This window comes from Mastigoproctus giganteus, chromosome 6, assembly GCF_048544385.1.
Source record: "Mastigoproctus giganteus isolate SK-2022 chromosome 6, ASM4854438v1, whole genome shotgun sequence".
NCBI classification, from domain to species: domain Eukaryota; kingdom Metazoa; phylum Arthropoda; class Arachnida; order Uropygi; family Thelyphonidae; genus Mastigoproctus; species Mastigoproctus giganteus.
Genome location: NC_143580.1, coordinates 4352907 through 4364999, shown reverse-complemented (window position 1 = coordinate 4364999; position 12093 = coordinate 4352907). Strand labels below are relative to the sequence as shown.

Below are 12093 nucleotides of genomic sequence, written 5' to 3'. Positions count from 1 at the left end.
GACTTGAACTTCTGTAGATTGTAATTTTCAGGAAATACGTATGAAGAAAGGTTGTTCCAGAAAACGGCAGTTGAATGAATAAATGAGAAAGATGAAAAGTTGGTTTGAAGTTGGACAGTAAATGGATGTTGGCTGGTGGCGGCACGTGTTCGGACTGTTTTGAAAGAGAGAGTGGGAATTATAGAAGCCAGTTCAGAAGAACAGTGCTTCGAGAAGCCTGAGAGAGGTTTTGGGGGCACCACCCCAGATGTGGGAACAATATTCCCTGGCAGGGCGGATTTGTGATTTATACAGAGTGAGCAGCTGTTTGGAAGAAAAGTAACGCCGAGAGCGAAAGAGAAAACCAAGTTTTTTAGATGCAGAGAGGAAGCAATATTTGTAATGTGCTTGTGCCAAGAGAGATTAGAAGTCAGGGTAATCCCCAAAAGAGATATATCATTTTGCCTAGAAATTGGAGTGTCACTAAAGATAAGCATAGGAGCAGAAGAATCCTTTTTGCGAGATATAAGACAAGACTAAGTTTTAGAAGGGTTGAAATCAACTAAGTTATCTTTGCCCCACTGGAGAATTACCTGAAGATCGGCATTTAAGGAATTGGTAGCAGATTTTCGAGAAGTTGAAGCTGATTGAGCAGGACAAGGTTTCTCAAAATGGAATGTAATGTGCTATCATTGGCAAAACTATGGATAGGATTTCCAGTCAATGGAAGAAGGTCATTAATATACAAGAGGAAAAGAGTGGGGGAAAGAACTGAACTTTGGGGGACACCGGCAGTAGTGGAGAAGTTAGAAGACAGAGATCCATCTACCATCACCCTCAGTGAGCGATCAGAGAGAAAACTGGATAACCAATTACTAAAAACAGTTGACAAACCATAAGATGGAAGCTTGTTTAGAAGACGTTTATGCCAAACACGATTAAAAGCCTTTGAGATGTCAAGAGCAACTACTTGTGTTTCACCGAACTTTTCCATTGAATTAGTCCATAAATGGGTAACATAAGCCAGAATATCACCAGTGGATCAACACTGACAGAATCCATACTGGTGATCGTTGATCAGATGGAAGGTTTCTAGGTAGTTTAAGAGTTAGCGGTTAATTGATTTCTCCATTACTTTAGAAAGAGTAGAAGTAATTGCAATGGGACGATATTTTGATGGGAGTGATTTATCACTCATTTTAGGAACTGGCTGGATATGAGCAAATTTCCAAGCAGAAGGAAAAACACCTTTGGAATAAGAAAGTGAAAAAAGGCGGCAAAGAATAGGAGTAAGTTCAGGAGCACAGGTTTTGAGAATAAGTGGAGAAATACCATTAGGACCTGGAGCTTTCTTAGCATCAAGATTCATCAAAATCCTTCTGATATCCTTTTGACGGAAGACCACAGGAAGCATTGAATGGAGCGTATTGGGAATGGTGGGAGGTGTTTTACTAAGATCATTAATACTTGAGTTGGAAGAAAAATGGGATGCTAGCAGGTCAGCTTTATCCTTGGCTGAAGTGACAACAGAACCATCTGGTTTTGACAGAGGTGGGAGCGGAGATGAGCAAAAGTTGTGGCCAATAGGTTTGGCAAGAGACCAGAATGCTCGGCTACCATTAGGGCAAGAAGCAAGTTTTCTACTCTTAGCCTGTTCAAAGTCTAGTTTGGACTGATTAATAACTGCTTTACAATTGTTGCGAGCTTTGGTGTAGGCAGAAAACGAAACTGAATAATTAGAAACAAGCCAATTACGATATGCAATATTCTTCTCTTGAACAGCCTTAGCACATTTATTGGAAAACCAAGGTTTAGATAAAGGACGAGATTTTAAAGTGGAGTGTGGGATAAAGGATTCCATTCCTGCAAGAATAATTTCACTGACATGATCTGAGCAAACGTTGACATCAGAAGTTTTGAAACAGTAATCCAACCATTGAAAAGAAGAAAAGAAGTCTCGCAGGTCATCCCATTTTGCATTCTTGTAATGCCAAACAACACGAGGTTGGGAATAGCCATGAGATAAAGGTTCCATTGGAGAAGAGACAATCACCAGTTTGTGATCTGAAGTGCCTAAAGGATCTCTCACTTCGACCGTGTACTTAGAAGGGTTGTTTGTGAGAAAAAGATCAAGCGTATTGTCTGGTATTCTTGTAGGTAAATGAACAATCTGTGCTAGGTCATTAGTAATTGCAAAAGCCTCAGCATCTCGACCTGCTGGGTCGGTGTGACTAGAAAACGGAAGCCAGCTGGAGTTGTGAACATTAAAATCACCAAGGAAAATTACCTCACTGTTAGGAAAGTTGGACTGGAGAAAGTCAAGTTGCAAAGAGAGGAAGTCAAAGAGCTCGAAGTGATTAGTGAAGTTGGGAGAACGTAGAGACAACAGATGAATTTGACATAATGAGGTAGAGAGATTTTAAGCCAGAGAAGATCAAAGAGAGGAGATTCCAAATTGCCAAGTCTCTGACAGGGAATATCAGAATGGACATACACACAAGTACCACCTTTGAGGTGAAAGGAATCATACAGCGAATAATTTGGGCATCTGAGATGAGCAGTAGTTGAATCAACCGATAACTGAGATTCTGTCAGAAAAAGTACATGGGGTTTGGCAGACTGCAAGTGGAAATGTACATCGTTGAGATTAGAATTGAGACCACGTATATTTGTGAAATGAATTAGGAAGTGCTTGGGAGTGTTAGATCTTTTTGCAGATAAGCTTGCTCTATTAGTTTGACAATTCATGGTGTATTCAATAGTAAGAAAAAGTGGGTGGGACATGCTGTATGAAGTAATGAAATTTTTGGATAAGGCGTACACATGGTAAGAATATACCCAGATCCTTGACATAACGTGGCCTCGACAATGCTCCCTGCATACACACTACTCATACTCCCTCCAGTCACTATTTGGCAGAGTAGAGGTAGCAAGATTATACACTAGCTGATCCGGAAGCCTCCTAGAGAGTTACCAGTAGGTTCGGTCTGGTGTACTAACTAGCGGCCGCCCTGCGAACACCGTTTTAGAGCTGTACCCTCGAAATGTAAGGAATATTGGATCTCGCCACGACGTTCATCATAACCTAAAAAAAGTCATCAAACATACTGCATGATGAAAGAGATTGGGAAGGGTTGACCGGAACTTAGCTCTAGAGACTAAACATGGGTTTCACCACTTCAAACCTCCAATAAGCAAAGTGGTGGTATTTCACTGGTTGATGAGTGTCATCTACCACCTAGTACTGCCTGGTAACATAGAGGGCCGGCATTCCTCCATGTGGTGTTGGGGCGACACCTCAACCCCTGCTTATGTTGGTTCACACCTGGGTGGTCAACCACCATGTGCTTGTGCATGGAGGTTATACCCAGTCCCATTCTAACAGTCCTACAATCGTGAAGGTGCAAGCAGAGGATTTGGCTGTCACAGACCGTCCGGACTTCGCCGAAATTGGGTCCACTTGACTTGAGTGTCACCCGAATATCAGTTCCATCGGTGTTTAGACTCCCAGGTAGCAAGTACAGCTTGTCGGCATATCTGAGAGAATGTCTGTGATGACAACCTCAAGGACTTGCCTGTTGTTTTATCAATTATTATTCCAAGCCTACAAGCGACAGCTTATTAGTATTAATATTAATATTAGTAGTGGCAAATGATGCAAGGAAGCAAGCTTAACACCATCAGCTAAAATAAAAACTTCATCTGTCCATCCTCTCTAATATTTGTTCTAATCCTTATAACTCATTCTTAAAAAGAGTGATGAATTGCCTGTACTGAAATATTCATCATGGCAACATTTGTGTCAAACATGGATGTAATGAATTATATATATATATATATATATATCCAATATTTTAAATTAAATAAAATAAAACATAAGCCAGTAGTATGGCAAAAACTGTAGAGCAAAAATTAACATAAAAATAACCCAAATAAACAATCGAACGAAAAGAAAGAATAGATATAAATGGTAGCCCAGAAACCCTTGTATAATTTTGATCTCTAAATCCAATTAAAAAACTATACAAAATTTAGGATAATGCCAATTATTTATTAATTTAGCGGTACCCCCCCCCCCCCCCCGAGAGGTACCAGTTCCGAAAGACGTGAAATATCACCAAAAGAGGGTTAAAGAAACTACCAAACGATAACAAAATCAAAATAAATTAAAATAAAATAGACTGACCATCATGCCCCATATCGACAGAGGACCACGAGGCCAATAATGGTCATGGAATCGCTGCATTTCAATCGCTATACAAATCATCGCCATGGTGAAAAGATCGAAGTACTTAATTATTTATTTATTTATTCATTTCACTATAATATAATTTTATTTAATATAATTCAATGATAGTATATATATATATATATATATATACAGTCGGGTCTCCGTATTCATGGGATCTGAATTCGTGTTTTTGTGTTGACGGTTGGTGTCTTTGGTCTCACAGTGAGTGTCATCCAAATAGGATGGTTTTTGACTGTTGTGTGCGTCTGTGTTAGGCTACTTGTGCTTAAAATATTACTGTACTTATGTGAATACCCATGGGTTCTAAACAAAGTGCATCTAGTGACGTACAAAAGCCTAAAGGGTCCAAAAATATGTATCGTACAGTACTTTCATTGAACATGCAGTCCGTAGACTGCATGTTCAATGAAAGTACGGTATGATACATAAGGAAACAAGGAACTGAGATCAGAGAGGCAGTGCAAACTGGTGGAATTCTTACTGCTAAATATGCAGCTTATGTATGTATGTGATAAAGAAATGTTAAAAATGGAATTTGCACTGTTTATTTGGATCGAAGACCAGCACAAGAAAAACGTGTTTGTGAACATTGGTATGATTTCTGTTAAGGCACTCGTTCTTTACAACAGATTTTAGCAGCAAATCCCCCTGAACCAGCAGAACTGGAAACCACTTTTATTGTCAGCAAAGGCTGGTTCCAAAAATTCAAAAGGCGTTATTCACTCTGTAATGTAAAGATTGTGGGCAAGTCTGCTTCGGCTGTTAAGGCCTACCCTATGCAACTCAAGAAGGGATATAAACCTGAACAGGTTTTCAATGCTGATGAGCCAGCCTTATTCTGGAAGAAGATGCATCAGCACACCTATATAGCTGTCGAAGAGAAGGCACCAGGCTTCAAGGTGACACGAGATCGGATTGTGCTGCTAATTTGCAGCAATGCAGCAGGCCATATGACAAAGCCTGGCATAATTTTCCATGTGCAGAACCCAAGAGTTCTTAGAGGACATAACAAGAATATACTGCCTGTGTACTGAATGTGGAATGCAAAAGCCTTGATGATGAAGGACCTCTTTCTGAACTGGTTCCACCCCTGCTTCATCCCTGAGTCAAGGAATACCTGGAGGAAAAGGGACTTCCATTTAAAGTCCTCCTCGTGCTGGACAATGCCCCAGGGCATCCAAGTGATGCACAAGACTATGCAAATGAACACTTAGGGGTAGCTTTTCTCCCCCTAACACTACCTCTTTTATCCAGCTGCCCGACCAGGGGGTAAATAAGGCCTTTAAGGCCAGCTTCCTGAAGAGGTGTATGCACCGAATCTTTGAGGCCATGGACAGCGACAACAACCTCAATGTTATTCAGTTTTGGAAGGACTTCACCATAGCTGATAATCTTTTCCTAATAAAACATGCACTGGTAGACATCCAGGACAAGTCTGTAAATGTCTGTTGAAGGAACTTGTGGCCTGAAGTTGTGCATGACTTCAGTCCAGTTGAACTACAAACCATTCCATATGAATAGTGCAAGAAAACTATCGCAGAAATAAAGGAGTTGGCCAGGAGAATAGAGGTGTAGGTTTCGAGGACTTAGAGGAGGATATCAATGACTTAATTAATGGACAGGCAACAACACTAGTGCTTGTTCATTCCAGCTCTGAGGAAGGATGAGGTTGAGGATGAACTACGCCAAGAGAAGAAGTTCGACTTGGAAAACCTAGCACAGGCAACGCATGATACCAAACGCCTTGCAGACTTCTTCTGCGATTCATGCAATGAAGTTCAAGTAAGGCCTCAATAGTAAGTATTTTAACACCATACAAAGCCATGTTCAACAAGTTAAAACAAAAGAAGCAGCAGCTTCCCATCACAGTGTTCCTGAAAAGGACAACTTCTACATTGATGCCTAAAACTCCATACCCCCGAACCAGAAGTCTCAACATCAGCCAATCCTGCTTCTTCTCCAGCCTCTGAGACCCTGAGGAGTACTGAATCCTGTGGTGAATACCCTGGTGCATGCCTTGTTCTTAACTATGTACGGTAATAAAATTTTGATACAGTATTTTAGAAACGTGTCTAAAATGTTACTTATTGTAAAACACAATTATAACCTAAGTATGGTACTAAGTTCTATAGGTTCCAATACCTCTCATGTTTGGGGTTTACATAAAAAAAATAAAAAAATAAAAAAATAAATAAATAACCTTTTAAACAAGTTTAAAAGGTTATGATTGTTTAAGCATACATAGAAAACATAGTAAGTTTAGGCATATGTAGAAAACATTTGGGGCTAAGTGGTTGAGAGTAGAGATTTTCAGGGAATTTCATGTTTTGGCAGGAAGTGTTGACACATAACCCCTGCAAATATGGAGACCCAACTGTGTATATATATATATATATATAAATAAAATTATATTATATATAGCTGCAGAGGTAAAAGTGATTCTTCTGCTGCTTTTATTGGAATGAGCAGCAGCCTGGAAAGCAAGGTGCGAGGGATTTCAAGGACTGCTGAGAGTCATCATGGAACAAGTAAATTCTTGTGATGTCTTGTGATGTTCTTACTCTTAACTAAGAGTAAGAACAGACAGTGCTGGATTAAGGCACTGCTGCCTTTTCTCCTCTTCTGTTATCTCAAAGACCTTTGTAATATTTACTCGAGTCAGTTTTTTCCTTTCTTTTCTTACATCTATATCAAGTATGCATCTTACCATTCTGTGATCATTTACCTTGTTCAGGACAGTAACATCATTCACAATGCATCTTCTGTTAGTGAGGATGAAGTCAATTTCATTAGTCGCTAATCCATTTGGGCTCTTCCATGTCCACTTTCTGTTCACCCTTTTCTTGGAAAAAAGTGTTCATTACTGACATTCCTCAAGATTCTGCAAATTCCACAAGTCTTTCACCTGTTTCATTTCTTTCACCAATTCCAAAATTTCCTATAGTTTCCCTTTCTGCGCTGTTTTGTGTCTTTCCAACCTTAGCATTGAAGTCCCCCATAATGAGAGTGTAGTGGGTTTTCTGCTCATCTAGAAGACTCAATTTCAGTGTACATTTCTTCAATCTCTTCATCATCACCTCTCAATGTTGGTGCGTAAATCATTATAACCTTTAACTTGTACCTCTTAGAAATCCTGAATAGTAGTCTCGACTCCCTTGGTGATATACTTTTGAATTCCAAAATGATGTTTTTTATGTCTTTATGGACCAGAAAGCCAACTCCACCTTTGCTCCTTTCACTGTTTCCATCGGTGTATAGCAGATTTCCACTTGATAAACTTATAAGTGATTCATTTCTTCTTGTTTCAACCAACCAATAATATTCCAATTCCATTTCTAATTCCTTTTTCAGCTCTAATATTCTGTCTTCACCCATGAGTAATCTTACGTTTTAACAGGCCAAGTTCAGTTTACATGCATGACAGCCTGGTTGTACCCAGAGATTCTTAGCACCCTCTGCTTCCACTCTGATCTTCTGGCTGCCATAAGAGGGGAGGAGTGAAAGCCGCTGGGGACTGAGGGCCGTTTCTTTTGTTGTGCTGGAGGGTTTGGTCTTTTCCTCTTCACGCTGACCCAGGCATCTTGAAGAGAACCACTCTACACGTTCGTTGCCACCTAAGTGACATAACAAGGCTTACCATTGAGAAGGTCTCATGAGTGGATTTTAGGGAGGCAGGCCAACCGGACTTCTAAATCTTCTGAAATAGAGAGATATTAGATCCATCAGTGTTTTAGACTGAGTGTCTGATAACACACAGAATACCTGTTTCCCCTCTAAGTCACCTTTGATTATCACTCTCTGTTGTCTCCCACTCAACTATCCCTTTATCCATTGTAGCAACTTGCCCTTAATGCCATGCGGCTCCAGTTTTCACAACAGTTTTCCATGTGCAACAGTATCAAAAGCTTTCCTGAAATCCAAATATATGATATCAGAATTATTTTTTTAATCCAGTTCCTTTGTGACAACATCATGGTATCCAATCAGATTGGTCAGAAAAGACCTCCCTTTAACAAACCTATGCTGTGTGTGAACTATTACTGCAGTCTTTTCTAGATGATTCTGTAATGCTTCTTTAACCAATGACTCCATTATTTTTCCTGGAACAGCAGTCAAATTGACAGGTCTATAATTATTTGTGTGACCCTTTGTGAATTGGGTATACATTTGCACATTTGAACCCCCCCTTTGTGAATTGGGTATACATTTGCACATCTCCATTCCATGGGGATCTCCCCTGAATCTAAAGATGTGCTCATAATTATGGCTAATGGTTTGCTTACTTCCTTTGCAGCCTCCTTTAATATAACTGGAAAAGATTCCATCCACCCCAGGTGGACAGATAGACATCATGTAGTTGTCAGCCTATCTACATGATGGGAAACTCTGCAGATCGCTTGGCATAATATTAGACAAGACACTATTATAAAATTAATTGGCAGCATTATCTATTATTAATTGCCAACAGTGATAAAATGTAATGGAGGATATTTTGATGAAAAATCAATATAGATGTTAATATTAATCATTTCAATTTTTTGTTGTACATTTTTCAATGTCTAATAAAAAAATATTAAAATACTTTATAGTGTGTTGTTTTTTATATTAAATCTTACACTATCACAGCTAATATCATAAAAATTAACAAAAACTGTTATTAGCATTAGTAGTAGCATATGATGCAAGAAAGCAAACTTTTACAGAATCAGCAAAAAAAAAAAAAAAAAAAAAAAACTTTCCATTTCACCTATCCATACCCTCCAAAGCTCTGTCTAATTCTTTGCTGAAATTATTTAAGCCATCAGATTCCACAATGACAGATGGGAGTTTTTACAGCATTCAACCACTCGCTGGCTAAAGGAAAATTTTTGAACATCTATTTTGCAATCGTCCTTCCTCAATTTGAATTTACGTCCCCTCAAGTGCATAATCTGAGCAAGAGGCATTCAAAGCCTTAAAACTCTCAGTCAGATCATCTCACAGATGGCTAGTCTCCAGATGCTGCAATTTGTAGAAATTAAGCCTTTCTTACCCTTTGTTCCCCCCCCCACCCCACAAACCTTGTTGCCCTTTTCTGTACTCATTCCAGCAGCTCTACATCCTTCCTAAGAAGACACCAGGCCTGTATACAGTACTCAGTGTGGCCTGACCATTGCCTTATATTTATGCCCTCTCAAGTGATTATATGTGCAAACAAAATTCCTGTATATCATTGACAACTCCACATTACCATTAGTAGAGGCATATGATGCAAGAAAGCAAGCTTATGCAGCATCAGCCAAAAAAAAAAAAAAAAAACCACTCCCATTTCACCCCTCCGTCCGTTCGAAATACCTGTCCAGTTGAGCCTTAAATTTGTTTAGGCTATCAACTTCCACAACAAGGGATGGAAGTCTGTTCCACTAACCAACCACCCAGTGGCTAAAGGCAAATTTCCACACATCTATCCTGCATCTGTCTTTACTCAATTTCAATTTATGCCCTCTCAAGTGATTATTTTGAGCAAGAGGAAGAATCCCATCAGCATTGAGCATGCTCAAACCATTCAAGGCTTTATACACCTCTATCAGATCACCTTGCCGGTGCCTAGTCTCCAGACACTGTAATCTGCAAAACTTAAGCCTTTCTTCGTAAGAGCAACCCTTTGTTTCATTCACTAATCTTGTTGCCGTTCTCTGTACTTGTTCCAGCAGCTTTACATCCTTCTTGAAATGTGATCTCCAGACCTGTATACAGTACTCAAGGTGTGGCCTGACCATTGCCTTATACAAGAGAATAATCACCTCCTTATCCCTGCTAGAAAAATTCCTATATATCATTGAAAATACACCATGAGCTACTCTTGCAGCCCGTCTGCACTGCTCAGAGAACTTCATATCTGCCTGCACAATTACCCCCAGGTCCTGGCGCTTCCGTAGCCAGGTGGGAAGGAGCGGCAGTGCGTAGCACACGCTTCTTGATTTGACCGGTGTTCGAGCCCGTCACCACCAAATACGGAGGATGCGGAAGGGTCAGAGAATGACCACCGCATATTCCCAGAGCAATATGGCCTTAGTCGCTAATGCTCCTAAAAACCAAATAACAATAACAAATAACCCCCAGGTCCTTTTCATTCTCTACCACTGTTAGTGTAGTACCACAGAGTTGATACGTTGCTCTGGGGTTGCTGTTTCTCATATATAGTACTTTACATTTGTCAATGTTAAACTTCATGTGCCACCTCTCAGCCCATCTGCACAACCTTTCCAGATCCTGTTGCAGCAGCATAGCATCAGTAGTGTCCTTAACAACCCTGCCAACCTTTGTATCATTTGCAAACTTGGACATTAAGCTTGATATACCATTATTAATATTATTTATAAATACAGAAAACAATAATGGACCCAACACTGAACCCTGAGGGACTCCAGTAATAACATTAGTCCACGATGAGCAGTGTCCATTAATTACCACTCTCTGTCTTCTCCCCCTCAACCACACCTTTATCCATAGCAGCAATTTTCCTCCAATGCCACACTGCTCCAATTTTTGCAGCAGTCTTCCATGTTAGCATTAGAATTAGCATTAGTAGAGGCATTTGATGCAAGAAAGCAAGCTTATGCAGCATCAGCCAAAAAAAAAAAAAAAAAAAAAAACCCACTCCCACTTCACCCCTCTGTTCGTTCAAAATACCTGTCCAGCTGAGCCTTAAACCTATTTAGGCTATCAACTTCCACGACAAGGGATGGAAGTCTGTTCCACCAACCAACCACTCGCTGGCTAAAGGCAAATCTCCGCACGTCCATCCCACATCTGTCCCCCCCTCAATTTGAATTTATGTCCTCTCAGGTGATTATTCTGAGCGAGAGGAAGAATCCCATCAGCATTGAGCATGCTCAAACCATTCAATGCCTTACACACCTCTACCAGATCACCTCACTGGTGCCCAGTCTCCAGACACTGCAATTTGCAAATCCCAAGCCCCTCTCCGCAAGAGCACCCCTTTGCTCCATTCACCAATCCTGCTGCCCCTCTCGGCACTCGTTCCAGCAGCCACACATCCCTCCCGAAATGAGGCCTCCAGGCCTACATACAGCACTCCAGGTGTGGCCCGACCATTGCCCTACACAAGGGAACAATCACCTCCCCATCCCTGCTAGAAAAACTCCTATATACCACTGACAATACACCATGAGCTACTCCTGCAGCCCGTCTGCACTGCTCAGAGAACTTCATATCTGCCTGCACAACCACCCCCAGGTCCCTTTCACTCTCCACCACTGTCAGTGCAATACCACAGAGTTGATACGTTGCTCCGGGGCCGCTGCTTCCCATGTGCAGCACTTTACATTTGTCAATGTTAAACTCCACCTGCCACCCCTCAGCCCATCTGCCCAACCTTTCCAGATCCTGTTGCAGCAGCATAGTGTCAGTAGTGTCCTTGACAACCCTGCCCACCTTTGTATCGTCTGCAAACCCCGACATTAAGCCTGATATACCATCACCAACATTATTTATGAATACAGAAAACAACAATGGACCCAACACTGAGCCCTGAGGGACTCCACCAACAACATTAGTCCACGACGAGCAGTGTCCACCGACTACCACTCTCCGCCCTCCCCCCTCAGCCACCCCCCACCCACAGCAGCAACCTGCCTTCAATGCTACACTGCTCCAATCTGTGCAGCAGTCCTCCATGTGCAACAGCATCAAAAGCCTTTCCAAGATCCAAGCACATAACATCAAAGCTATTCCTTGCATCCAGCTCCCCTGCGACCGCATCACAGTATCCAACCAAACCGGTCAGGCAAGACCCCCCCCCCCCCCCAACAAAACCATGCTGTGTCCGAGCCACAACTGAAGTCTTGTCTAAATGATCC

General features: G+C 41.1%; 1 protein-coding gene across 1 annotated transcript in view; it reads left to right on the top strand.

Moving 5' to 3' along the window:
- The window catches only part of LOC150083829 (uncharacterized), a 607249-nt gene that overhangs the window by 182659 nt on the left and 412497 nt on the right, over positions 1-12093 (top strand). The window lies entirely within an intron of this gene.